Source organism: Adiantum capillus-veneris, chromosome 24 (genome assembly GCF_014529385.1).
Source record: "Adiantum capillus-veneris isolate H3 chromosome 24, ASM1452938v2, whole genome shotgun sequence".
Classification (NCBI taxonomy): domain Eukaryota; kingdom Viridiplantae; phylum Streptophyta; class Polypodiopsida; order Polypodiales; family Pteridaceae; genus Adiantum; species Adiantum capillus-veneris.
The window spans coordinates 141,239,055-141,265,233 of record NC_140954.1 but is presented as its reverse complement, the minus strand read 5'-3'; the positions used below and the strand labels follow the sequence as shown (position 1 = coordinate 141,265,233).

Here is a 26,179-nt window from a genome sequence, read left to right as displayed (position 1 = left end):
GATAACTTCTGCAAATTGAGGATTTTTCATCAACAAATCCTCTTTTCATCGTGGTGGTCAACCGTGGCAGCGGCATAAAGAAGCGAAGAAGAAGAAGAAGACCAGCGGTCATTTTTTCCACAATCTACACAAGGGTGAGTTCAAGCTTCTTCAAAGCTTCACCATCTCAATGATTCTCTTTTAATTCACCCCTCTTCCTTCATCAAATCAACTCATCCTACCCATTGTAAATGTATCACTAACAATTCTAGTGATTATTACCACTAACAACTAACTTCTCTTGTAAAAATGCACCCACACTATCAACATATGGAGTAGGCAACTGCACAAGTAAACCAAATTCACTCACTCCCATGGAAGTTTCTCTCCTTTCACCACATCAATAATTCTCTTACTTGAGCCCACATCCATGTGACTCAAGAGAAAAGAGAGACCCCATTCTCATTTGAAATTCATAAAAATTCATAATCCTTGATCTTTTCTAATAAAATTGATTAGGCTTAATCCTAATCAAGGCTTCTAAAACCTATAAATAGAACCCATTCCTCCTTGTAAAAGATGACTATACCATTGCACACTAGATTGAGCGTACCACACGCCAGTTCTATCTTGGTTGTAAAGAGAGAGTAAGATTTCTATACACCATCACCTTGGTGCATAGAAAAGCTTGAGCTAGTTTGAGTGAGTGCGAGTAGAAGATATTCTTCCTACCATTGTTGTATCTACCCCAACATCAATGAATTGGTAGTTTTGGGTGCAATTCATGTCCAAAGGCTCACGCTTCTCCTCCAATTTGGCTTGGCAAACTCATTCAGCTTCATAAGGTGACTTGTTTCATTGAAGGTTGTTGTTTTGTTGCTTGTGATTCATTGGCTATTGTTTGGCTACCATTGTAAGAGGGTGGATGGTGAGAGGGCTCCCATAACCCTAAGACAATGTGCTAGTGATGCTATAACCAAATCTTGTCACTTGATTCCGCAAGCTCTAAGTTTCTTTTTGTGCAAAATATAAAGTTGAAGCTAAGTTGTACACCATCTCTCTCTCTCTCTCTCTCTCTCTCTCTCTCTCTCTCTCTCTCTCTCTCTCTCTCTCTCTCTCTCGTATTTTAGTGTGTGAGAGTGTTCCATTGGTGTTAGGGTTAGTGTAAATTTCTTGCTTGTTTGTGGGTTGCTCTAACAATTCTCCTCTTTTGCGTCCTAGTTCTGTCTTAAACTAGGTGGTGCCCCTTATGTAGTTGGGATTTGGTTGTGGGTTTGTTGTTTTGGTTTGTGTTGTGTGTGCCCCAGCCCCATTGAGCAGCACGGGAGCCTTGAAGGGTGTCTAGAGGTTGCTCTTCTTGTTGCCCGCCCCGGACCGCCTCAATTTTGGTGCCCCCATGGAGGACAGGCTTGTGTATGTTTTGTGAAGGCTCAACCTTTAGCATAATCAAGTAGCTTGCATGAATCACGAGAATTTGTATGATCTCTTCATTCCCATTGCAAGGCAAAAGGTACACATAATTGTTAGTACTAAGTTGCAATTTCAGCGAGTAATTCGTAGAATTTTAGGTCCTCGTAGGTTGGTAGAGATAAACGCATTAGTAAATCCTTTTATTTTGCCTCTCATTAGGTACGACCTTAGTTTGGACGTCTATATTTTTGTTTTGTTTTAAGAATTAGGTCATGCATAGACCATGGATAATGGCCCAGGAATACACGTTTTTCCCTTTCATTTCACTCCACACATTAGAGTAAACATTGCAATTAGTAGAAAAATCCATTTTTAACAACGTATGGTATTCATGTTTGGTGCCCAAAGAGTAGGAGAAATTCTCGCGTCACCAAACCCTGTCATTCTACCTCTTATTGATTATCATAGGTCATTTGATGTGAATATTTTTATTTTGTCGTAGAATAGATTGCAATTTAGAAAATATTATTGTGTAAATCTTTTAAAGAAAGAAAAAACAAAAACGCGTCACTTTGAAATCAATTCAATGGAGAGCCAACGCCAAATGTCTGGATATCCTCTTTTCTTTGGAGAGCCTGGAGAGGATGCATAATTATTTCTAGCGAATTTCAAGATGTCTTGCCGTATCAAGAGGATAGTAACTGATCAAGAACGTGTAGAAATGTTTGAGGTGGTCCTTAGGAAAGATGCTAGCACTTGGTTTGACTCTTTGCATGAGGAAGTTAAAGGGAATTACACGGAAGTTTTGAATCGTTTCAAGAAATACTTCTTTGATCCCCAAAACACTCAGAAACTATGGCAAGACATTGTTTCTCATAAGCAAAAAGACTTAGATGACTACTACTTGTACAAACAAGAGTTTCTACGTCTTTGGGCTGTATGGGTGAGAAATGTTGCTAACCCTGGTGATGGTGCAGAATTTCTCAAGAAGGAGAGGTTCATAGCTGGACTCTTTCCTGACCTTAAGGTAAAAGTTGAGGCCGGTGCACCTGCTACCTTTGATGCAGTTGAAACTAGGGCTGCTGAGAAATATAGGAAACTCAAGTGCTTAAGGGGGGAGGTTCCAATAGAAGGTCTTAGACCCAAAGGTAAGTCACAAGCATCAACATCTAAGGAGCTTCCTGAGGTAACGGCGGAAGTGATTGAGAAGTTAAATGAATCTTTAAGCAGCTTGTCAATTCACCTTGCACAAGCTGTAGGTCCAAAGGGACAAGCAAAGAAGTCTGAAGAGCGAGACCCACGACCTAGGAGAGTCTTGCAATGTTGGAATTGTGGTGAGTCTGGACATGGGATGTATAATTGTCCTTGGCCCCGTGGGGAGCCAGGGAGACCTAACTTGAATTACCCAGTGATGAATGCAGGTGAAGGAACTAGTCAGCAACCACGGCTTATACAAAGGCCAAATGGAGCAAGACTCCCTCCACAAGGAGTGGAAGAAGTTCCACCTTTGCCAGACCCAAACATGCATGTGGTAGAGGTGACAAATTCAAGAGAGGTTGACATGGAAGCAAATGGCATTAAGCGTGGCCGAGGGAAAGGTAAGGAGAAAGAAGGAGTTACATCACAAAGTGACCATGGACGAGAAAAGAAGGCAAAGGAGACCAAGGAAGCTAAGAGGACTCGACGTCGTATCAACCTCCAAGACTTTCCTCTTGGACATGGAATGGCTCCATACAACCTGTTGGAAGACATGAGAGGTAAGGGTCCTGATATCTCATGGCCTCAATTTCTTGCATTATGTCCACAAGTTAGGAGGGATTTAACAAGGGCAGTTAGCACTAGGAGAAAGGTAAAAGAGAGTGTGCCTGTTGTAAAAATTGCACAAGCTGAAATGAATGAGGATATTACACCTGTGCTAGATTGTTACATAAAAGGGAGATTGGTTAGGAAAGGTCTAGTGGATGGGGGTGCACAAATTTGCATCATGACAGAGGGACTCATGCAAAAACTAGGCATGCACATCCATGAGACACCTGAAATTAAGGTCAAGATGGCAAACAATAGCAACGCTAGGTGCGTAGGCATTTGTAAAAATGTTTTTGGGGAGGCCTTTGGCATTAAGAAGGCAGTGGATTTCTATGTCATGTCTACCAAAGGAAATGGTTACCCATTTATCCTAGGGAGACCATGGCTAATGAAAATGCGAGCTTTGCAGGATTGGGAGAGTGGAAAGCTAATTTGCAGGAACGACAATCATAAGAAGGTTGTCTTTGACATGAAGGAGCAACGCCAAGAGGAGCTCCATGAAGAATCATCTCAAAGTGAGACGGAAGAAGGTTGGACCGATAACACTTCAGAAGAAGAAAGTAGCGGCAGCATTACTGAAGAGGAGTCTTCCATCGAAGTCATGGAGGTAAGGTTTAAGCCAACCAACCAAGAGACCTCTTGTCAAGGTTTGGAGGAGGTAGGTTCCCAAGAGAACCAAAAAGTGGAAGATGAAAGAATGCTAGAAGGTATGATATCTACAACACTTACAAAGGATGAAAGAGAGGAGCTCAAATGTGTGCTAAGGAAATTTCCTAGGCTTTTTGCTAAAGACTACAACGATGTGCGTGGAGTAGATGCTGTTCAACACAAAATTGAGTTGAAGCCAGAGGCCACACCTAAGGCTCAGAAGCTACGAAGGCTAGGAGTCATCAAGGAGCAGGCTTTACTCAAGGAGGTAAGAAAGCTTCTAGCAGCAGGTTTCATTTATCCAGTGGAGAATTCAGAGTGGGTCTCTCCCATTGTTGTCACTCCTAAGAAAAACGGAAAGTGGAGGGTGTGTGTGGATTACCGTCCACTCAATGAGGCAACAAAAAGAGATCACTTTTCCCTCCCATTTCATGATGAGATACTAAATGAGGTAGCTGGTCATGAGAAGTACACTGTGTGTGATGGCTACTCAGGCTACTTTCAAATAGGTATCGCATTGGAAGATCAATTGAAAACAACCTTTATCACTCCTTAGGGTTGTTATGCTTTTAGAGTCATGCCATTTGGTCTGACAAATGCTCCTGCAACATTCCAACGTTTCATGAACATGGTGTTTCAAGCATTCTTTGGAAAGTCAATTAGGGTGTTCATTGATGATTTCTGCATTTATAGCTCAAAATCATTGCATCTACAAAGGGTAGAAGAAGGTTTAAAGAAGCTCTACAACATGGGAAGTCAACTCAACCCCGACAAGTGCCACATAGGTGAGGATGAAGTGATCTTGCTCGATCACAAGGTTTCCTATAAAGGCATTGAGGTGGATCCTTCAAAGGCAAAGGCTCTTATTGAGCTCCCATCACCGAAGAGTCTTAAGGAGATCATCTCTTTCATTCAGAAGGTGAAGTATATGTCACGCTTCATTCACTTAGCCTCGGAGTTGCTTCATCCTTTGCAAAAGTTGACACAACAAGTATAATTTGCATGGTCTGATGAGCTTGAAGAGTATTTTTGTAACATTAAAGTCATTTTGTCATAGCTACCAACACTCATGCCTCCTTGTTGGGAGTACACATTCTTTGTTAGCTCTAGTGTTGGAAGGGAAACAATTGGTGCTGTGTTGCTACAACAAGATCCCCACAGTACAAGGATGCGACCCATCTACTTTGCTAGTAGGGTCATGAATGCTTTGGTGAGAGACTACACAGAAGCAGAACTCGTGATGCTTTCTCTCATGTTTGCGGTGAGAAAGTTTAGATCCTACCTGCTACCAAAACCTTTTGTAATTCTCACTGCAGAAAATTTGTTCCCTTGGGTGTCATCTCAAATGAATCTTAGTACTAGGATCTCAAAGTGGATTATGGAGTTGCAAGAGTTCCAATACTCTTTCAAGGTAGAAGATAGTGTGCATTCACAATTGGCAGGGATTCTCACTTATAGGGTATATGAGAAGGAAATTAAGGTGCCTCAAGTAAAGACCCTACCATTGCCACCACCAAAAAGTATTCCCAATGCTTTTACCTTGTTCTTTGATGGAGCTTTTCAACGAGCCACAAGGAAAGCAGGGGGGGGGCTAGTGTTGCTCAACCCAAGTGGAGAGGTGGTCATGAAAGAGAAGGTCAATCTACCAGGTTCAACTAGCAACAATGACGACACACTACTTCATGGTTTGAAGATGTGCATTGGCCAAGGGATAAAACGTCTCATGGTAAAGGAAGATGCACTTCTCATTGTTAAACAGATTTTAGGCATTTGGGCATGCAAGAATGAAAGCTTAAGGACAAAAGTTCATGCCATTCGTAGGATGTTTAATCGGTTTGAAGAAGTGCAACTATATCATATTCCGAGGAAACAAAATGAAGATACCGATTTACTTGCACAACAAGCAGTTACATGTGTTGAGAGAGAAGTGCAGGTCATCATGGTGGCAGCAGCTATCAAGCAACCGAAATACCAGGGATTGGAGTCATTGGCTCCCATTATTGGCTACATTTTGGAGGGTGAGTTTCCACAAGACTTCACGAAGGCTCAGAAGAGGAGACTCATGAAGAAGGCAAGTTTCTATCTCTTCCTAGAAGGCTCCCTCTATCAAAGAGGGAAGGATCAAGTGTGCAGAAGAGTACCAACTATCGAGGAAATTCCATCCATTCTAAAAGGTTTGCATGAAGAGGCATGTGGTGGTCATTTTGCCCAAGAATCAACTGTGAAGAAGATTTTGCTTGCGGGGTATGTTTGGCCAAGCTTGCATGTGGATGTTCAACATTGGTGTAAAAGCTGTCACAATTGTCAGATAAATGGAAATAGAAGGTTGGTGCATGGCCCGAGGCAAATAGTGCTTGCAAATGGACCCTTTGAAAAGTGGGGCATTGATGCTATGGGTCATCTGCCTAGGACAAAAAATGGTAAACTCTACATTCTAGTGGCTGTAGACTATATGACTAGGTGGGTGGAAGCTCAAAGTGTGGCAAGAGTGAATGAGAGGACAGTTAGCAAGTTTGTGTATAATCACCTTTGTTGCAGATTTGGAACACCTTTGGAGATTGTTTCTGATAATGGTCCAGGGTTTAGGAAGGGCTTGCTCACAGAAGTTTGTGAAGAGCTTCACATTCTACATCGTCATAGCACACCATACTACCCACAGTCAAATGGTTTGGTGGAGAAGGCTAATGGTGTCATTGCAGGAATCATTAGAAAGATGGTGCAAAACAAGACAAAATTATGGGATGACTTCTTGGATGGTGCCTTGTGGGCATATCGAAGCACATATGGGGAAGCCATGGAGTTCACACCATTTCACTTGGTCTATGGTCAAGAGGCTTTGCAGCCCATCGAGCTCAACATTCCAACAATGCGACTTCATGGCAAAGGAGCACAAGATGATCAAGAGGTATGGATGGATCGACTTCTTACGTTAGTGGAGCTTGAGTGGAAAAGAGAAGCAGCATATGAGTGCTACAAGAGGAAAGCCACACAAGCGAAAGAAACGCACAACAAGAAACTGAAGGACAAAGGCATCAAGGAAGGAGAGCTTGTGCTAAGGTATGACAATCGACTTGACAATCGTTTTGATGCCAAGTTTGAAAGTAGATGGCAAGGGCCATACATAGTCAAGAAGGCTTTCAATTCTAGTTACTATCAGCTTATGGACTTGAATGGTAAACAGCACTCCAGGAAGGTAAACGGGTATCGCTTGAAGCCCTATTTGAGTTGCCTTCTACCAAAGGATCTACCAAAGATCTGTCCAAAGGCCGCTGTCTCATGTAAGTATTGTTACATGAAGCATGAGTGTAACTCCAGTCAAAATTCTGAGGGGCCAAAAAATGAAGATCTCTTCAAGGACTCTGAAGCACTCTCTTTGGAAAAGATGTTCTATGATGGTACATGAATATACCATCACCCTTGGGGAGGGCTAATGATAGCCGTTTTTCGGCTCTCCATAATTGCCATAGTAAGTTACTCCACCCTACCAAATTCACCCAAACGCTATGGCTATCCCTACCATTTCATTGTACATAGGCGTGTGTGAGTTAGGGGGCTTTTCCCATATCTTCTTAAAAACCCTCAGCTAGCTAGTCACTGGGCTAGTTGAGCCAAAAAAATAAAAATAATAAAAAAGTACAAGTACATTATGGCCTCTTTGTGTGTAAATATTTCATTGTATATATGGCCTAAATATAGGGTTTTTTTATATTTATTTTGGTATTTTATTTAAATATTTCTACTTAGGTGTGTGTTTTATTAAACCTATGTACACCTTCTTTCATCCTCTTACACCATAATTATATTTTTTGCCAATATGTACATACTCTAGCCTCATATTTTTCCTTTATACAAATCACTCCCACATTTTCATCCTCTCCCTCGTGAAAATAAAAAAAAATATTTCTACTCATTGGTTATGTTTATTATATTATTTACTTGCATACCTTTTCCTCTTTCACCCAAAATAATTCAAGGAGGGACCATATCATATGATTCCAATATCTTTCCATATCCATAACTCCTCCATATTTTTATTATTATTTTTACTCATTATTCTAACACCATGTGCTCATTGAGCTAATGTCCATGAATAGTCCATACACTAGTCCCACCATGTATATATTTCTTTATTCACCAATAATCCTCCTCCATGTATGGGTCAAGGGAAACTTGGATGCTTTGTATTATAATATGACAAAGGAGGGGCTCACTCTTGGATGCATTGTACAAATTCAACAAAGGAGGGGGCCACTAAAAGACTTTTGCAGGCATAAAAACAGGCTTTTTGGTGAGAATTTTTGCACCTATCTCCACTCCGAATTTGGAGCGGTGGTCAAAAGAGAAAATGTAGCCCACGCTCTGAATAATCACCTCAAATTTTTTCATGATTTTTGGAGCTACCAGCGGTGATCTATGATTTTTTGAGTGGACCCCAGTCTGCCCACTTTTCTCACCCTTCCACACACCTACTCACTCTTACACATCCCTCCCTCTCCTTCCCTCACTCAAACCTGAAATTTCCATGGCTTCTCCAACCCTCTTCACCATTACCCTTCTCTCTCATCCCTATAGTTCTTTTATGAACCTCTACATACATACACCCTCTCCATGTCTCTCTCTATTGCTTCTATGTTACAATTTCATTTACCTCTCCTAAAAATATCTAAAATTCAGCATCTTAACCATGATAACTTCTGCAAATTGAGGATTTTTCATCAACAAATTCTCTTTTCATCGTGGTGGTCAACCGTGGCAGCGGCGTAAAGAAGCGAAGAAGAAGAAGAAGACCAGCGGTCATTTTTTCCACAATCTACACAAGGGTGAGTTCAAGCTTCTTCAAAGCTTCACCATCTCAATGATTCTCTTTTAATTCACCCCTCTTCCTTCATCAAATCAACTCATCCTACCCATTGTAAATGTATCACTAACAATTCTAGTGATTATTACCACTAACAACTAACTTCTCTTGTAAAAATGCACCCACACTATCAACATATGGAGTAGGCAACTGCAAATGTAAACCAAATTCACTCACTCCCATGGAAGTTTCTCTCCTTTCACCACATCAATAATTCTCTTACTTGAGCCCACATCCATGTGACTCAAGAGAAAAGAGAGACCCCATTCTCATTTGAAATTCATAAAAATTCATAATCCTTGATCTTTTCTAATAAAATTGATTAGGCTTAATCCTAATCAAGGCTTCTAAAACCTATAAATAGAACCCATTCCTCCTTGTAAAAGATGACTATACCATTGCACACTAGATTGAGCGTACCACACGCCAGTTCTATCTTGGTTGTAAAGAGAGAGTAAGATTTATATACACCATCACCTTGGTGCATAGAAAAGCTTGAACTAGTTTGAGTGAGTGTGAGTAGAAGATATTCTTCCTACCATTGTTGTATCTACCCCAACATCAATGAATTGGTAGTTTTGGGTGCAATTCATGTCCAAAGGCTCACGCTTCTCCTCCAATTTGGCTTGGCAAACTCATTCAGCTTCATAAGGTGACTTGTTTCATTGAAGGTTGTTGTTTTGTTGCTTGTGATTCATTGGCTATTGTTTGGCTACCATTGTAAGAGGGTGGATGGTGAGAGGGCTCCCATAACCCTAAGACAATGTGCTAGTGATGCTATAACCAAATCTTGTCACTTGATTCCGCAAGCTCTAAGTTCCTTTTTGTGCAAAATATAAAGTTGAAGCTAAGTTGTACACCATCTCTCTCTCTCTCTCTCTCTCTCTCTCTCTCTCTCTCTCTCTCTCTCTCTCTCTCTCTCTCTCTCTCTCTCTCTCAGTGCAGCCGTTTTTTGACCTAGTAAACAGCAGTCCACTCTTTTGATCATAACTTCTTCATCCGAACTCCGATTTGGGTGATCTATAGCCTCAATCGAAGAGCACAAAGTCCTCTACGCATTGATGTAAAGACAGAAATTTTCAGAGTTATGGAAGGCGTTTCTGTAGCAGCATTTCCGAAGTGAACAGGTTCAACAAAATTGATTCTCATCTCCTATTTTACATACAATGTCTTCCGGCACTCGCAAGGGTTCTTCTTTTTCAACAAGGTCCACAACCATTGTGGAAAATGATCCAAAATCTCCTAAGTGTGGAGATAGCAACACAACCACCCAACCAACGACATCGAAAACCATGATCATGGCATACTTGGTATCATTGCAAGAGACCGTAAACAAACAAGGCGAAGACTTACGAGCACTTGCAATGGAGAATGGCACACTAAGGGTACTTGTGGTTGAGAATGAGAATCTCAAGAGGACACTTGAGATGCAAACAACACGTTTGATGCAACTTGAAGAGGAAGTCAAGGAATGTAAACGCTCTCTTGTGGACTTGAATGCTTTGAAGGAGCGGATGAGCAAAGATGACCATGTATTGAAAGAGGAGAAATTTGACACTATGAGCCGGGATGTATGCGACATGAAAAATGTATGCACAAACAAGTCTTGGGCTGATGTATGTGGTAGCAATGTGGTTTCTAATTCCTCACTCATGCAAGCTATGGTTCAAACAAAGAATGTTGAGAATGTGGATGTGGAGGTGTTGAAGGAACGGGAGCGACGTTCCAAGAACATTGTTATTCGTGGAATTCCCAAAGAGAAGTTAGAGACACCTCCTTCTCTTGCCATTGTTATTGAAGATTTCTTCAAAACCCACTTTGGCATGTTCGGAGTTATGGTCTATGGAGCACATAGAGTGGGGAAGCAAGGAGCTCCTCGCTCCGGAGAATGGCCAATTGTATACACCATGCCGGATGAGACCAAGCGAAAGATTATCCTTGATAATAGTTGGATCTATTTGAGGGGTACAAAATGTTTTGTATGTGAAGATCGCACTATTAAGCAACAAAATATGCGTCGCAAGGCATATGAGGAAAAGAATAATAAAAACAAGGAATTCTCTCATGAAGAAAATGTGCCCAAGGAGGAGGCAAGCCTCTCAAGCAAATAGGGATGCGTGACCTATGAGACCGAGTTACAATTGAAAATATGCTTTTGGAATTGTAATGGATACCCATGGAATGCGGGGGTTGGCATTGATGAACTAACAAGCAAAGCCGATGTTGTACTTCTTGTTGAAACTTGGGAGCATGATACACAAAGGATTAACGGCTTGGAGGATTACAATGTACATTCATTGATGTGGTCAAATAATCTCAAGCAACGAAGAGGATAAGGAGGGTTAGCATGTATGGTTAAGAAAGGATTGGAAGATTTTGTATCAATTGTGAAAGATGACAAGTACAAACGTTATGTATGGCTGAAAATTATGACACCAAAAAGAGCACCCATTTTTGTAGCCGGTTGCTACATTCCTCATCATGATTCTCCCTTTTATGCTTGCATGGATAGAGATCAACCATTTTCTGATTTGGAAGAGGACATTGCTTATTTCAAAGGTGAAGGTGATGTTATTGTATTTGGGGATATGAATGCTCGCACAAAAACATTGCAACATGATACTCAACAATTTGATATGCCATACATTTCAAGGGAGTTGGAGGAAGTTCACTTGTATGATCGTACTTCAATGGATGAGAAAGAGCCGGATCACTATGGAAAGTTACTTTTACACATGTGTAATAGCACGGGTATGTTCATTGCCAATGGTGTATCTTTGTGGAGTGGAACCAATGGATTTACATGTAGAAGACATAATGGGGATAGTGTGATTGACTATATGCTACTCTCTGAAGCCATCATGTATCGCATAAAGAGTTTTATGTTTGGTCAATGGACCCCAGAATCCGACCATCGCACCTTATGTATTGACCTTTCATGTGGAGAAGAAACTAAGCATGATAATTTCAGTCAAAGGAAAGAGAAGTTTTCACTATGTATGGATTTCAAACGGGCACCAATGTACATTGAAATGGTTGAGCAAAAATTATGGATGACAAAGCTTCAATGTGATGCACCATTGGAAACTAAATGGGAAGCTTTCAAGAAAGCTATTTGTTCTTGTGCGGAAGAATGCTTTGCCATAAAGCATCTCCATGGTATCAACAAAGATAGATCACGCAAAAGGTGGTTTGATAAAGAATGTCAAGATGCTCGAAAGTCCTTGATAAAGCTTGATGCAACTATGGACAAAGACAACTATCAAAGTCATTTGCATACATACAAGGCATTGATTCAAAAGAAGAGAAGAAGATGGGAAGTAAAGCAACAAGAATTTCAAGTCCAAGAAAAGGCACATGCATGTGGAAGATTTTGGAGAAACTTGAGAGGCAAGCGGGTTGAGAATTTTGGTAACTTGAGTCTAGTGGATATGTACACACATTGTAGGCAATTATATGAGCAAAAAAATACTGAAAAAATGCCATTTTATGGTTCACTCCCATGTATGCCGTCTTTTTTTACTATTGAGGATGTATGCGGTGGGCTTGAAAAGTTGGCCACTCGCAAAGCAGGAGATCTTCAAGGTATCAAGCCGGAGATGATCAAATGGACGGGAGATTTTACCCATGAGTGGATGTGTGATATGTTCAACCTTGCACTTCAACATGGTATGCCTTATGATTGGAGTACTAATTGGGTTAAGCCTTTGCATAAAGGAGGGGATGTAAAGAATGTAAGCAACTACCGGACTATAATGATTGGGTCTCTTATGGCAAAGTTGTTTGGGTGCATAATGGAGATGAAATTGAGTGATTGGGCTGAAGAGAATGACAAGCGTGCAAAGGGACAAGCGGGTTTTCGTCGATGCCATAGCACCATTGATCATCTTGTCACTCTTCGTGTTCTCATGGAGGAAAGTCGGTTGAAAGGCAAGCGATTGTATTGTTGTTTTGTGGACTTTAAGAAAGCCTTTGATATGATTCCATGTAACAATTTGTGGAGAAGGATGGAAGAACCCCAAGCTCCAAGTGAGTTTATGCTTGCGGTTTCTCGAATCTATGAGAAGGTGATTTGTCAATTGCGCATGGGAAGAGAAATTTCAGAAATTTTTGTAAGCACTATTGGGGTTAAACAAGGATGTCCATTGTCACCAACTCTCTTTGGTCTATGCATCGATCAATTGGAACAAATGGTACTTGACTTTATGCAAGAAGGCATTGAAGAGGTCACTATTTGCAATGCGGTAATCATGCTTTTGTTGTATGCGGATGATGTAGTGCTTCTAGCACACACTTTAGAAGATGCACAAAAGCTTATGGTTGTCCTTGAGAACTTTTGCTTGCATAGTGGGATGATTTTAAATGAATCCAAAACAAAGGTTATGCTTGTGAAAACCAACCATAAGGAGAAGCCATGCATTGTGTACAACAACGAGACACTTGAAGTTGTTGAGAGCTTTAAGTACCTTGGCCTTGAGGTTCCATCCAATCACAAGTGGCATGAATGTGCTATGCGTCGCTTGGAAGCGGGAAAGAGAGCATATTATGCATTTGAGAACATGTGTAATGCGGGAAACATCAAGTGTTGGGTTCTCAAGAAGTATCTTTTTGATGCATTGGTGACACCGGTTCTTCTTTATGGAGTTGAAGTGTGGGGCGGGAGCATCTCAAAGTCTACTTGGAAAGAGTTTGAGAATGTCCAAAAGCGTTTTCTTACAAACTTTCTCCAAGTTAAGACACAAACACCATATATGCTCCTACTTCTTGAGTCGGGATGTCTTCCAATTGAGGTTATGGGCATGGAAAGGGTTGTGGAGTACATGATAAAGATGCGTCAAAACCCCTCACATCGACTTCCTACAATTGCATGGGAAGCAAGCAAAAAAGTTCAAAAGACGCATAAAAGCAAGATCTTGAGCACGGGATGGATGCAAGACATAAAGAAGTGGTTTGGGAGATGGGATGCATTACACTTGCTACATGATGCTTCAATTGACTCTCAAGTGAATGAAGCTTTTCTACAATGCCAATGTATTACGGCTTGGGAGAAATCCGGTGGGTCACGCTTCATACATTACACCACCTATATTGCCCCCAACTACAAAACCATGTTCTTCGCTGAGAGAGGAAACCATACTCACACTTACATGCTTGAGCCTATTCCCTTGTCCGCGATACGCACTATCGCAGCAATTCGGCTTAGCTCCCATTTCCTTCGATGCGAGATAGGGCGTTGGGGCAATGGAGAAGAGTCAAATCGATTGTGCACATTATGCTCACTGCAAGTTCGAGAGTCTGAGTACCACACACTACTAGAGTGCTCAGCTTTTGATCACATCCGAACTTGCTTCTCTCACATTTTCAGCCATAACTTAGACCTACACACTTTCCTCTCCCAGCCAAAGTGTGGGCTCTCCATTGCGACTCTCATCACTACAATTTTGGAGCAACGAGAGTCACTCATCAGCCATACACATACTACATCACATGTAACTTTGGTCCCATAGGTCATATTTGACCTCCGAGGACGATAATAAAATCTATCTATCTCTCTCTCTCTCTCTCTCTCTCTCTCTCTCTCTCTCATATTAGTCATACCTCCACCTTACCCTTTTTAGTGTCTAGCCGTCTTTGTCCATTACAGTCACCCTGTGGGGGCATGGGCTGCTACAATGGTCATGTCATTGAAGTATTCAAGCAGGAAGTCCTCTGCTGCTTCCTATAGAGCCATCAATGCAACCAATTTCCACCCTTTAGTGCCCCAGGTTGATTCGTCACAAATGGACCTCACCATCCTCTGGAAGGGTAGCTTTGGTATGCACAAATAAACACATTTCTACGCCTTCTTGATTTCTCTGAAAAGTCCCATGTAGCTCTGTAACTTCTTCATCCTTCGACCTTTCAAAATCTTACTTGGTTTTCCAGGTCTCTTCTTTGGAGTTGTAGATCTGCTACTTGCCTTAGCTGCTAACCCTGGTCCCTTGCCCCCCTTTCTTGCAATGGCCTTTGTTCTAGCCATCCCACTGTATACAAATAGAAGAGTCTCTCTCTCTCTCTCTCTCTCTCTCTCTCTCTCTCTCTCTCTCTCTCTCTCTCTCTCTCTCTCTCTCTCTCCCCCCCCCCCCCCCCCCCCCCCCCCTCCCTCCCCAAAACTCTCCCTATCTCTCACCAAAACTTATCTCATCACTAACGGTGCGCGTGAAAGAATTTTATGACGATAAAATACGCCTCCGCGCACCGTTAGTGAAAAGGAAAGAGAGAGAGAGAGAGAGAGAGAGAGAGAGAGAGAGAGAGAGAGAGAGAGAGAGAGAGAGAGAGAGAACTATCTCTCTCTCTCTCTCTCTCACTCTCTCTCTCTCTCCTTCCCCCCGTGTCTCCACCTATTTCTCTCTCTCTCTATAATACACACACACACACACACACAAACTCTCTCTCTCTCTCTCTCTCTCTCTCTCTCTCTCTCTCTCTCTCTCTCTCTCTCTCTCTCCAAAGCATATCAAAACACACACACACACACACACACACAGACACTCTCCCTCTCTCTCACTCAGTCTCTATGCCTCTCCATAGTACTAAAGGCCCGCGTAGAGACATCCAAAGAGTAGTTGGCTGCCTCCGCACGCCTTTAGTACACACACACACACACAGAGGTTCTGTGTGTGTGAGTGTGTGTGTGTGTGTGTGTCTGTGTGTGTGTAAGAGAGAGAGATATGGAAATTCCTGTGACAGAGAGAGAGAGAGAGAGAGAGAGAGAGAGAGAGAGAGAGAGAGAGAGAGAGAGAGAGAGAGAGAGAGAGAGACCTTTGAGAAAGAGAGAGAGTGATAGAGAGAGAGAGATACAGGGAGACCTTTGAGAAAGAGAGAGAGAGAGAGAGAGAGAGAAGGCCAAACCTTGGTAGAAGATGCAGACGCACTGTCACTTTATCCTTCTCTCTGTCGCAGACTCACTCTATGTTGCGGACTCTCACTCTCTCACTCTCTCACTCTCACTCTCTCACTCTCTCTGTTGCTCTGTCTCTCACTCTCTCGGTCTCTCTCTTTCCCTCTCATACTTTTTAGGTGTCACTCACTAACCAATCGCGCTGCATTAAATGACCAAACGTGCGGCATCATTCCATAGAGATACTATTTTAATGAACACATGGGGCGCCGCCGGGTGTTAACGGTTATACGTGTCTAGAGAGAGAGAGAGAGAGAGAGAGAGAGAGAGAGAGAGAGAGAGAGAGAGAGAGAGAGAGAGAGAGAGAGAGAGAGAGAGAGAGAGAGAGAGAGAGAGAGAATCATAGAAAGAGAGACAGGTAGAGTGAAAACTCAAAAATTGAGAGAGAGAGAGAGAGAGAGAGAGAGAGAGAGAGAGAGAGAATCATAGAAAGAGAGACAGGTAGAGTGAAAACTCAAAAATTGAGAGAGAGAGAGAGAGAGAGAGAGAGAGAGAGAGAGAGAGGGACTGATTCTTGTCAAAGAGACAGAGATAGAGAGAGAGCTAGAGAGAGAGAGCAATGGAGAAGACACCTCCCAAGGAGTTTTTGCAAACTTACCCCACAAAAGGTCATCTCTTTCACTCTCTCTCTCTCTCTCTCTCTCTTTCTAACAATAGCTAGCAGAGTGTGTGTGTGTGTGTGTGTGGAAACAAACAAATCTATATTGTTGAACACACACACACACACAAACACACACACACACAGAAACTCTCTCTCTCTCTCTCTCTCTCTCTCTACAAAACACACACACACACAGATACAGATACACACACATACTCTCTCTCTCTCTCTCTCTCTCTCTCTCTCTCTCTCTCTCTCTCTCTCTCTCTCTCTCTCTCTCAGTGCCAAGTGAGTTTATGCTTGCGGTTTCTCGAATCTATGAGAAGGTGATTTGTCAATTGCGCATGGGAAGAGAAATTTCAGAATTTTTTGTAAGCACTATTGGGGTTAAACAAGGATGTCCATTGGCACCAACTCTCTTTTAGAGAGAGAGAGAGAGAGAGAGAGAGAGAGAGAGATAGATAGATAGATTTTATTATTGTCCTCGGAGGTCAAATATGACCTATGGGACCAAAGTTACATGTGATGTAGTATGTGTATGGCTGATGAGTGACTCTCGATGCTCCAAAATTGTAGTGATGAGAGTCGCAATGGAGAGCCCACACTTTGGCTGGGAGAGGAAAGTGTGTAGGTCTAAGTTATGGCTGAAAATGTGAGAGAAGCAAGTTCGGATGTGATCAAAAGCTGAGCACTCTAGTAGTGTGTGGTACTCAGACTCTCGAACTTGCAGTGAGCATAATGTGCACAATCGATTTGACTCTTCTCCATTGCCCCAACGCCCTATCTCGCATCGAAGGAAATGGGAGCTAAGCCGAATTGCTGCGATAGTGCGTATCGCGGACAAGGGAATAGGCTCAAGCATGTAAGTGTGAGTACGGTTTCCTCTCTCAGCGAAGAACATGGTTTTGTAGTTGGGGGCAATATAGGTGGTGTAATGTATGAAGCGTGACCCACCGGATTTCTCCCAAGCCGTAATACATTGGCGTTGTAGAAAAGCTTCATTCACTTGAGAGTCAATTGAAGCATCATGTAGCAAGTGTAATGCATCCCATCTCCCAAACCACTTCTTTATGTCTTGCATCCATCCCGTGCTCAAGATCTTGCTTTTATGCGTCTTTTGAACTTTTTTGCTTGCTTCCCATGCAATTGTAGGAAGTCGATGTGAGGGGTTTTGACGCATCTTTATCATGTACTCCACAACCCTTTCCATGCCCATAACCTCAATTGGAAGACATCCCGACTCAAGAAGTAAGAGCATATATGGTGTTTGTGTCTTAACTTGGAGAAAGTTTGTAAGAAAACGCTTTTGGACATTCTCAAACTCTTTCCAAGTAGACTTTGAGATGCTCCCGCCCCACACTTCAACTCCATAAAGAAGAACCGGTGTCACCAATGCATCAAAAAGATACTTCTTGAGAACCCAACACTTGATGTTTCCCGCATTACACATGTTCTCAAATGCATAATATGCTCTCTTTCCCGCTTCCAAGCGACGCATAGCACATTCATGACACTTGTGATTGGATGGAACCTCAAGGCCAAGGTACTTAAAGCTCTCAACAACTTCAAGTGTCTCGTTGTTGTACACAATGCATGGCTTCTCCTTATGGTTGGTTTTCACAAGCATAACCTTTGTTTTGGATTCATTTACAATCAGCCCACTATGCAAGCAAAAGTTCTCAAGGACAACCATAAGCTTTTGTGCATCTTCTAAAGTGTGTGCTAGAAGCACTACATCATCCGCATACAACAAAAGCATGATTACCGCATTGCAAATAGTGACCTCTTCAATGCCTTCTTCTTGCATAAAGTCAAGTACCATTTGTTCCAATTGATCGATGCATAGACCAAAGAGAGTTGGTGACAATGGACATCCTTGTTTAACCCCAATAGTGCTTACAAAAATTTCTGAAATTTCTCTTCCCATGCGCAATTGACAAATCACCTTCTCATAGATTCGAGAAACCGCAAGCATAAACTCACTTGGCACTTGGAGTTCTTCCATCCTTCTCCACAAATTGTTACGTGGAATCATATCAAAGGCTTTCTTAAAGTCCACAAAACAACAATACAATCGCTTGCCTTTCAACTGACTTTCCTCCATGAGAACACGAAGAGTGACAAGATGATCAATGGTGCTATGGCATCGATGAAAACCCGCTTGTCCCTTTGCACGCTTGTCATTCTCTTCAGCCCAATCACTCAATTTCATCTCCATTATGCACCCAAACAACTTTGCCATAAGAGACCCAATCATTATAGTCCGGTAGTTGCTTACATTCTTTACATCCCCTCCTTTATGCAAAGGCTTAACCCAATTAGTACTCCAATCATAAGGCATACCATGTTGAAGTGCAAGGTTGAACATATCACACATCCACTCATGGGTAAAATCTCCCGTCCATTTGATCATCTCCGGCTTGATACCTTGAAGATCTCCCGCTTTGCGAGTGGCCAACTTTTCAAGCCCACCGCATACATCCTCAATAGTAAAAAAAGACGGCATACATGGGAGTGAACCATAAAATGGCATTTTTTCAGTATTTTCTTGCTCATATAATTGCCTACAATGTGTGTACATATCCACTAGACTCAAGTTACCAAAATTCTCAACCCGCTTGCCTCTCAAGTTTCTCCAAAATCTTCCACATGCATGTGCCTTTTCTTGGACTTGAAATTCTTGTTGCTTTACTTCCCATCTTCTTCTCTTCTTTTGAATCAATTCCTTGTATGTATGCAAATGACTTTGATAGTTGTCTTTGTCCATAGTTGCATCAAGCTTTATCAAGGACTTTCGAGCATCTTGACATTCTTTATCAAACCACCTTTTGCGTGATCTATCTTTGTTGATACCATGGAGATGCTTTATGGCAAAGCATTCTTCCGCACAAGAACAAATAGATTTCTTGAAAGCTTCCCATTTAGTTTCCAATGGTGCATCACATTGAAGCTTTGTCATCCATAATTTTTGCTCAACCATTTCAATGTACATTGGTGCCTGTTTGAAATCCATACATAGTGATAAATTCTCTTTCCTTTTGCTGAGATTATCATGCTTAGTTGCTTCTCCACATGAAAGGTCAATACATAAGGTGCGATGGTCGGATTCCGGGGTCCATTGACCAAACATAAAACTCTTTATGCGATACATGATGGCTTCAGAGAGTAGCATATAGTCAATCACACTATCCCCATTATGTCTTCTACATGTAAATCCATTGGTTCCACTCCACAAAGATACACCATTGGCAATGAGCATACCCGTGCTATTACACATGTGTAAACGTAACTTTCCATAGTGATCCGGCTCTTTCTCATCCATTGAAGTACGATCATACAAGTGAACTTCCTCCAACTCCCTTGAAATGTATGGCATATCAAATTGTTGAGTATCATGTTGCAATGTTTTTGTGCGAGCATTCATATCCCCAAATACAATAACATCACCTTCACCTTTGAAATAAGCAATGTCCTCTTTCAAATCAGAAAATGGTTGATCTCTATCCATGCAAGCATAAAAGGGAGAATCATGATGAGGAATGTAGCAACCGGCTACAAAAATGGGTGCTCTTTTTGGTGTCATAATTTTCAGCCATACATAACGTTTGTACTTGTCATCTTTCACAATTGATACAAAATCTTCCAATCCTTTCTTAACCATACATGCTAACCCTCCTTGTCCTCTTCGTTGCTTGAGATTCTTCGACCACATCAATGAATGTACATTGTAATCCTCCAAGCCGTTAATCCTTTGTGTATCATACTCCCAAGTTTCAACAAGAAGTACAACATCGGCTTTGCTTGTTAGTTCATCAATGCCAACCCCCGCATTCCATGGGTATCCATTACAATTCCAAAAGCATATTTTCAATTGTAACTCGGTCTCATAGGTCACGCATCCCTATTTGCTTGAGAGACTTGCCTCCTCCTTGGGCACATTTTCTTCACGAGAGATCTCCTTGTTTTTATTATTCTTTTCCTCATATGCCTTGCGATGCATATTTTGTTGCTTAATAGTGCGATCTTCACATACAAAACATTTTGTATCCCTCAAATAGATCCAACTATTATCAAGGATAATCTGTCGCTCGGTTTCATCCGGCATGGTGCATACAATTGGCCGTTCTCCTGAGCGAGGAGCTCCTTGCTTCCCCACTCTATGTGCTCCATAGACCATAACTCCAGACATGCCAAAGTGGGTTTTGAAGAAATCTTCAATAACAATGGCAAGAGAAGGAGGTGTCTCTAACTTCTCTTCGGGAATTCCACGAATAACAATGTTCTTGGAACGTCGCTCCCGTTCCTTCAACTCTTCCACATCCACATTCTCAACATTCTTTGTTTGAACCATAGCTTGCATGAGTGAGAAATTAGAAACCACATTGCTACCACATACATCAGCCCAAGACTTGTTTGTGCATACATTTTTCATGTCGCATACATCCCGGCTCATAGTGTCAAATTTCTCCTCTTTCAATACATGGTCATGCTCTACTTTGCTCATCCGCTCCTTCAAAGCATTCAAGTCCACAAGAGAGCGTTTACATTCCTTGACTTCCTCTTCAAGTTGCATCAAACGTGTTGTTTGCATCTCAAGTGTCCTCTTGAGATTCTCATTCTCAACCACAAGTACCCTTAGTGTGCCATTCTCCATTGCAAGTGCTCGTAAGTCTTCGCCTTGTTTGTTTACGGTCTCTTGCAATGATACCAAGTACGCCATGATCATGGTTTGCGATGTCGTTGGTTGGGTGATTGTGTTGCTATCTCCACACTTAGGAGATTTTGGATCATTTTCCACAATGGTTGTGGACCTTGTTGAAGAAGAAGAACCCTTGCGAGTGCCGGAAGACATTGTATGTAAAATAGGAGATGAGAATCAATTTTGTTGAACCTGTTCACTTTGGAAATGCTGCTACAGAAACGCCTTCCATAACTCTGAAAATTTCTGTCTTTACATCAATGCGTAGAGGACTTCGTGCTCTTTGATTGAGGCTATAGATCACCCAAATCGAAGTTCGGATGAAGAAGTTATGATCAAAAGAGTGGACTGCTGTCTACTAGGTCAAAAAACGGCTGCACTGAGAGAGAGAGAGAGAGAGAGAGAGAGAGAGAGAGAGAGAGAGAGAGAGAGAGAGAGAGAGAGAGAGAGAGAGAGAGAGAGAGAGAGAGAGAGAACAAAGAGAGAGAGAGAGAGAACAAAGACTTGACATTGATTCCTGATGAATAGGATTAATGTCCAGTAGGCAGAAGAGACTAAAACCGGACCCAGAGCTTGTGCCATGATTCCAACCTTTACAGGCTTAGTTGCTTAGCGCTTTTGCCAAAAGAACTATGGACTTTTGTCAGAACTTTGATCAAGAAGAGTCAATCTGTGAAGATGATTCAGAGAGGTCGGGTAGCCAAGAGGATCCCTCACCCTACAAGGTTCCTCACCCTCTACAGTTTGTCAAGAAAAATACAAGAAAGAGGAATATAGACTTCTCAGATGATGCACATCTCCCAGCAAGTAGTCCTTGTGCAAGTAAAGGTAAAGCCAAAGAGGATGTGCCTTCTCTGGAAGAGCCAGCTGTAACTGATGAGAGGCTGTTCAATTTTTGCAGCATCCTGTGGTGCTGGGGACAAATATGATCTAGTTCATTCTATGTTTAACCCAAAATTTGATATTGAAGACCTTTTAGCTCAGCACAGTGAATTCTTGCAGCGCTACAGAGATCAATTTGAACTTATGGTGCAGGTAGGGAGGGTTGTTCTGTCCAGTATGGCTGTGGTTCATTTAAATGACTGCAGTGCCAAAGGATAGAGACTGAAGAAGTATAGGGAGTTATCACCTGATTGCCGACATTCAGCTTGCCCTTTGCACCAAAAAGAGTGCAAACTTATTCAGGAATCCTTTGGCTTGATGATTTACCTGAACAGCCTGTTTGGATTCCTCATGCAGAATCCTGATGAGGTGATAGAGGAGCAGGATGCAGCACTAGACGAAGATTACGAGGAGACAACACACATACAAGAAGTCGAGGAGGTTGAAGATATAGTCGACCTTGAGGTTGAGGCAATTGAAGTTCAAAGAAGTAAGATGCTCTCTATGAAAACAGTTGCCTGTTGTGCCTGAGTTCAGGATTGGAGACAGGACCTATATCTTTTTACATGATGTGCAAAGCATCTTTTATTTAAGGGAGGACTTGGAGGTTGAAGATACAATCGACCTTGAGGTTGAGACAATTGAAGTTCAAAGAAGTAAGATGCTCTCTGTGAACACAACAGAAATCAAACTACCCTTGGATGTCAATAACTTCACTGAGAAGCATGCTCAGATGATGTTTCCTGCTATGCCTGAGTTCAGGATTGGAGACATGACCTATATCTTTTTACATGATGTGCAAAGCATCTTTTATTTAAGGGAGGACTTCTCCCTGGCTATCATTTCTAGAATCCAAGAGGAGAGGAGTGGATTTGTTTCAGAGGATAGTAGCGATGATACAATGGAAACATCCAACAATCCAATGGAATGCCTTTGAAGATGCTTTGAGAAAGCTGAAAAATACAAGGAGACACTACCGGATGAAGCCACCTTCCAAGCAATAAGACAAAGCCTAAGACCATCAACAAGTCCACAAAGAAGTGGAGGATTGGTTTAACCATTCAGGTCACGAGTCAACTACGTCTGTGGACCTGTGTGGCAGGAAAACCTCTGTTTGCAGGATGAGAGCTTCATGGTAACCCTCTCTCTCTCTCTCTGTCTCTCTCTCTCTCTCTCTCTCTCTCTCTCTCTCTCTCTCTCTCTCTCTCTCTCTCTCTCTCTCTCTCTCACTCTCACTTACATCAGACATGATATGTGTAGTCTTGGATTGCTGACAAGGATGACTTCCTTCGACGACGGACTCGAGAGTATCGTGGAAGGGATGTGGCCCTAGCACAGTACCTTTTGAAGCTTTGCGAGGCGCCGATATTAGTTTTTCACAATGGAATGTCACAAGAGGGTACAACAACAACTTACACATTAAAGACACTATCACGCTTCTTGGGTGGACCCGTGCTGCCCAAAACTGCAGATAAAGTCATCTTGTGGACAAAGTGTTTGCTAGAGATTGTTTTGGTTATTGCCCGGGCTATACAGGTGGTCTAGTGGCGTATTACTACACTTACATAGCAATGGCACTAGCTCTTGGCAGACAAAACCCGGATGAACTGTTAGAGTATGGCAAACATCTCATGATTCGTTACAAGGGTGATGTGCCAAAAAACAAAATTGAACCTTCAAAATCTTGATACACTTCAAGTAGCAATTAAGAGCATGTATTACAAAAATATTAAAATTTTGTACAATGTCATCCACTTAGAGTTTCTTTCTCCGCTTGTGGTTCACACACACCATTGTCTCTCTCCACGTTTGTTGACCTTCACAAGCACTGGAGTTGTTGTATTCCATTGATCTTTTAATTTTATTTTGTTGTAAATGTCTGATGGCTTGTGCTGTTGCTGAAGAGGCCAAGACTTCTTTTGCTTGCATTTGATGAATGATTCTACGATAGAACCATTCATATAGTTCTCTCAAACTATTAGCCTTGATTGGAGAGCCGCCAGGTCATGTGTGCCTGAAATAGGCATTTCTGGCCATGTAATGAGACTTTTCCATCCCTTGGGTATTCCATATGGCCAGGTTCCTATACTTTTGTATAAAATATGGTAAATGATTGAAAATGATGTGTTGGATATGAAAACAGATTACTTAGAATGTTTTACACTCACATAGTTACCCATAAAAGAGAATCAAAATACACAATAATACCATGTAGTGAGTAATCTGCGTGTCTGTCCATGCCGTCTTGAATGATTTCTTGAGAAGGTTGAGATTCTCCTTGAACTTGTTCATATCACCTTGTGACCAGTCATCTTTGTCACACATCAAAAATAGCATGTCTATCAATCGCCAAACCTCAGCCTTCACATTACGAATAGTTGGTTCTTGATCTTTGACTGCAATATGTAGCTTTTTCCAGCTCTGATACTCTACCTTGCTAACATAAGATGTGTTATATATTGTTCAATACTTTGTTAGCTTCAGATCTCGTATTCCTTGGGGTTTAAATAAAAACCTCTGTGCCTTCACCCCACTGATGGATGGTTTGCATGGGACATCCTTCTCAGCAGTTGATCTCTTTTCATCCTGCTGGATTTTCACATTGCCACCATGAAGCCCCATATCCGACAGTACCAATTCTAAGCACTGCAGGGCCATCTGTCGCTCTGCTGAGTTGTTGATTTTCCAAGCAAACCCGATATATAAGTAGACCAATTTCTCCACAATTCTAAAAGGGCATGCATTGTACAAATGTGGACATTCACAAGTGGTATTTTCAAAACCGTTCAAAAAGCAAGGTCCTCAATGTGACGTGTTGGAGCTTTTCTCCACCACTTTGGGTCCATGACCTTTGCAGGCTCCATGCAAAACAAACACGACGACTTTGCCATTGCACCCATTCCACAATTATACATGCACTTTAATGTTTTGAGGTCACCTGCAAGATGCCACTGAACTTGAAATTCTCCCCTTCCATCTAGACGTAGTACCTCTCCCTGGTTAGTCTGTTGATCAATCACCTATGGAACATTAGTTTGATGGAACACCCAATATAGAATGTCATGATCTTATTTCTTTACCTGCAACACAAAATAAGTGAGACTTAAGTAGATGTGAACATTTGAGCTCAGCTGAGAATCTCACTTACCTCAAAAGCACCAAGCCACCATATGTTAGATTCTGATTGAGCACTCAAATACAAAGGATCATCAGTGGGCCACTTTGAGAGGGCTCTGTTCATTAAAGTAATAGTAACACGCTCTAGCTTCTTGTCTTTAACAAGCTCACACTCATCCAATTTCAACACAAAATGTAATACCCCTCGTGACTCTTCAAATGTGATGTTGTAAAACTCCACCATTCTCTTCTGCAACATCTGCAGGTCCATAAAAATATTATTGAACTCATCATATGCTATGTTTGCTCCACGGCCACTGTAAGTTGCTTTAATATGAAACGGCTGTCCAAGATATTCTCCTTGTGCGTCGTTAAGCTGAAGCCTCTCTTTCCAAACACTTGAGGCTGATGGTAAAAGTTTGGACTTTGTTCCCTTCTTAACAAAGATGGATGAGATAGATTTCTGTATAGCTGAATATCTTCTTTTGCTTACACCAAGTGAATCAAGTGTGCCTTGTATCTCTTTTGCAGCCACTGAGTTCTCTGAAATAAAGCGGTCTACATTTCGTTGTAGGACCTTAAACTTCTTGTCATGTACTATATCTACTACAAGGCTTCTACTTATAAGTGGCTTCAATCTCTTTCCTATATTGGCTTTGGGGTCAATGTTTTCCTTGTCAGGATAGATTGAATCTCTACATGAAGACAATGCATAAGTAAAGAAAATTTACTTAACACTAGAATGGTAACATGACACTTTTATGTCCTTGGACACTTTTGTGTCCTGTTAAGTGACCATTTTGCTTGAATTATTTGAAGAGTATGAAAATGAATTTGTAGGTGCTATATATCCACAAAGTTGCCTTATGAGCTGAAAAAAACTTAGCATTTTTTTTTGAGTATCGATCCCACCATTAGCCTTACTCTTGCACAACATTTTTGAACCTAAACTGTGTGAAAATACGGGTCCTGTTTTTGGCTTTTTTTCAATTTTTGGCAACTATACCACTCTAAACTTCATGTTTGTGAGGTTTAGATGGCTAGAGGTTAGGCCTTCATAGTTCTCAACATGTTTTGATGCTTGTAGGGAGAGCTAAGTGTTAAAATTGAAAGTTATGACCAATTTACAAGAATTGCATAATCCTGTTTTTTAGCCAAAATTAGCACTTTTATGATTTTTCTGGTGGCTTTCTTGATATCCAAATTCAATTTTGATTGTGTAAGTGTAATGTATAACAT

At 41.6% G+C, this 26,179-nt stretch overlaps 1 pseudogene; it reads right to left on the bottom strand.

Moving 5' to 3' along the window:
* Positions 1-23,578: 23,578 nt before the first annotated feature.
* On the bottom strand, positions 23,579-24,454 carry LOC147427265 (uncharacterized; annotated as a pseudogene).
* Between the last annotated feature and the right edge of the window lie 1,725 nt (positions 24,455-26,179).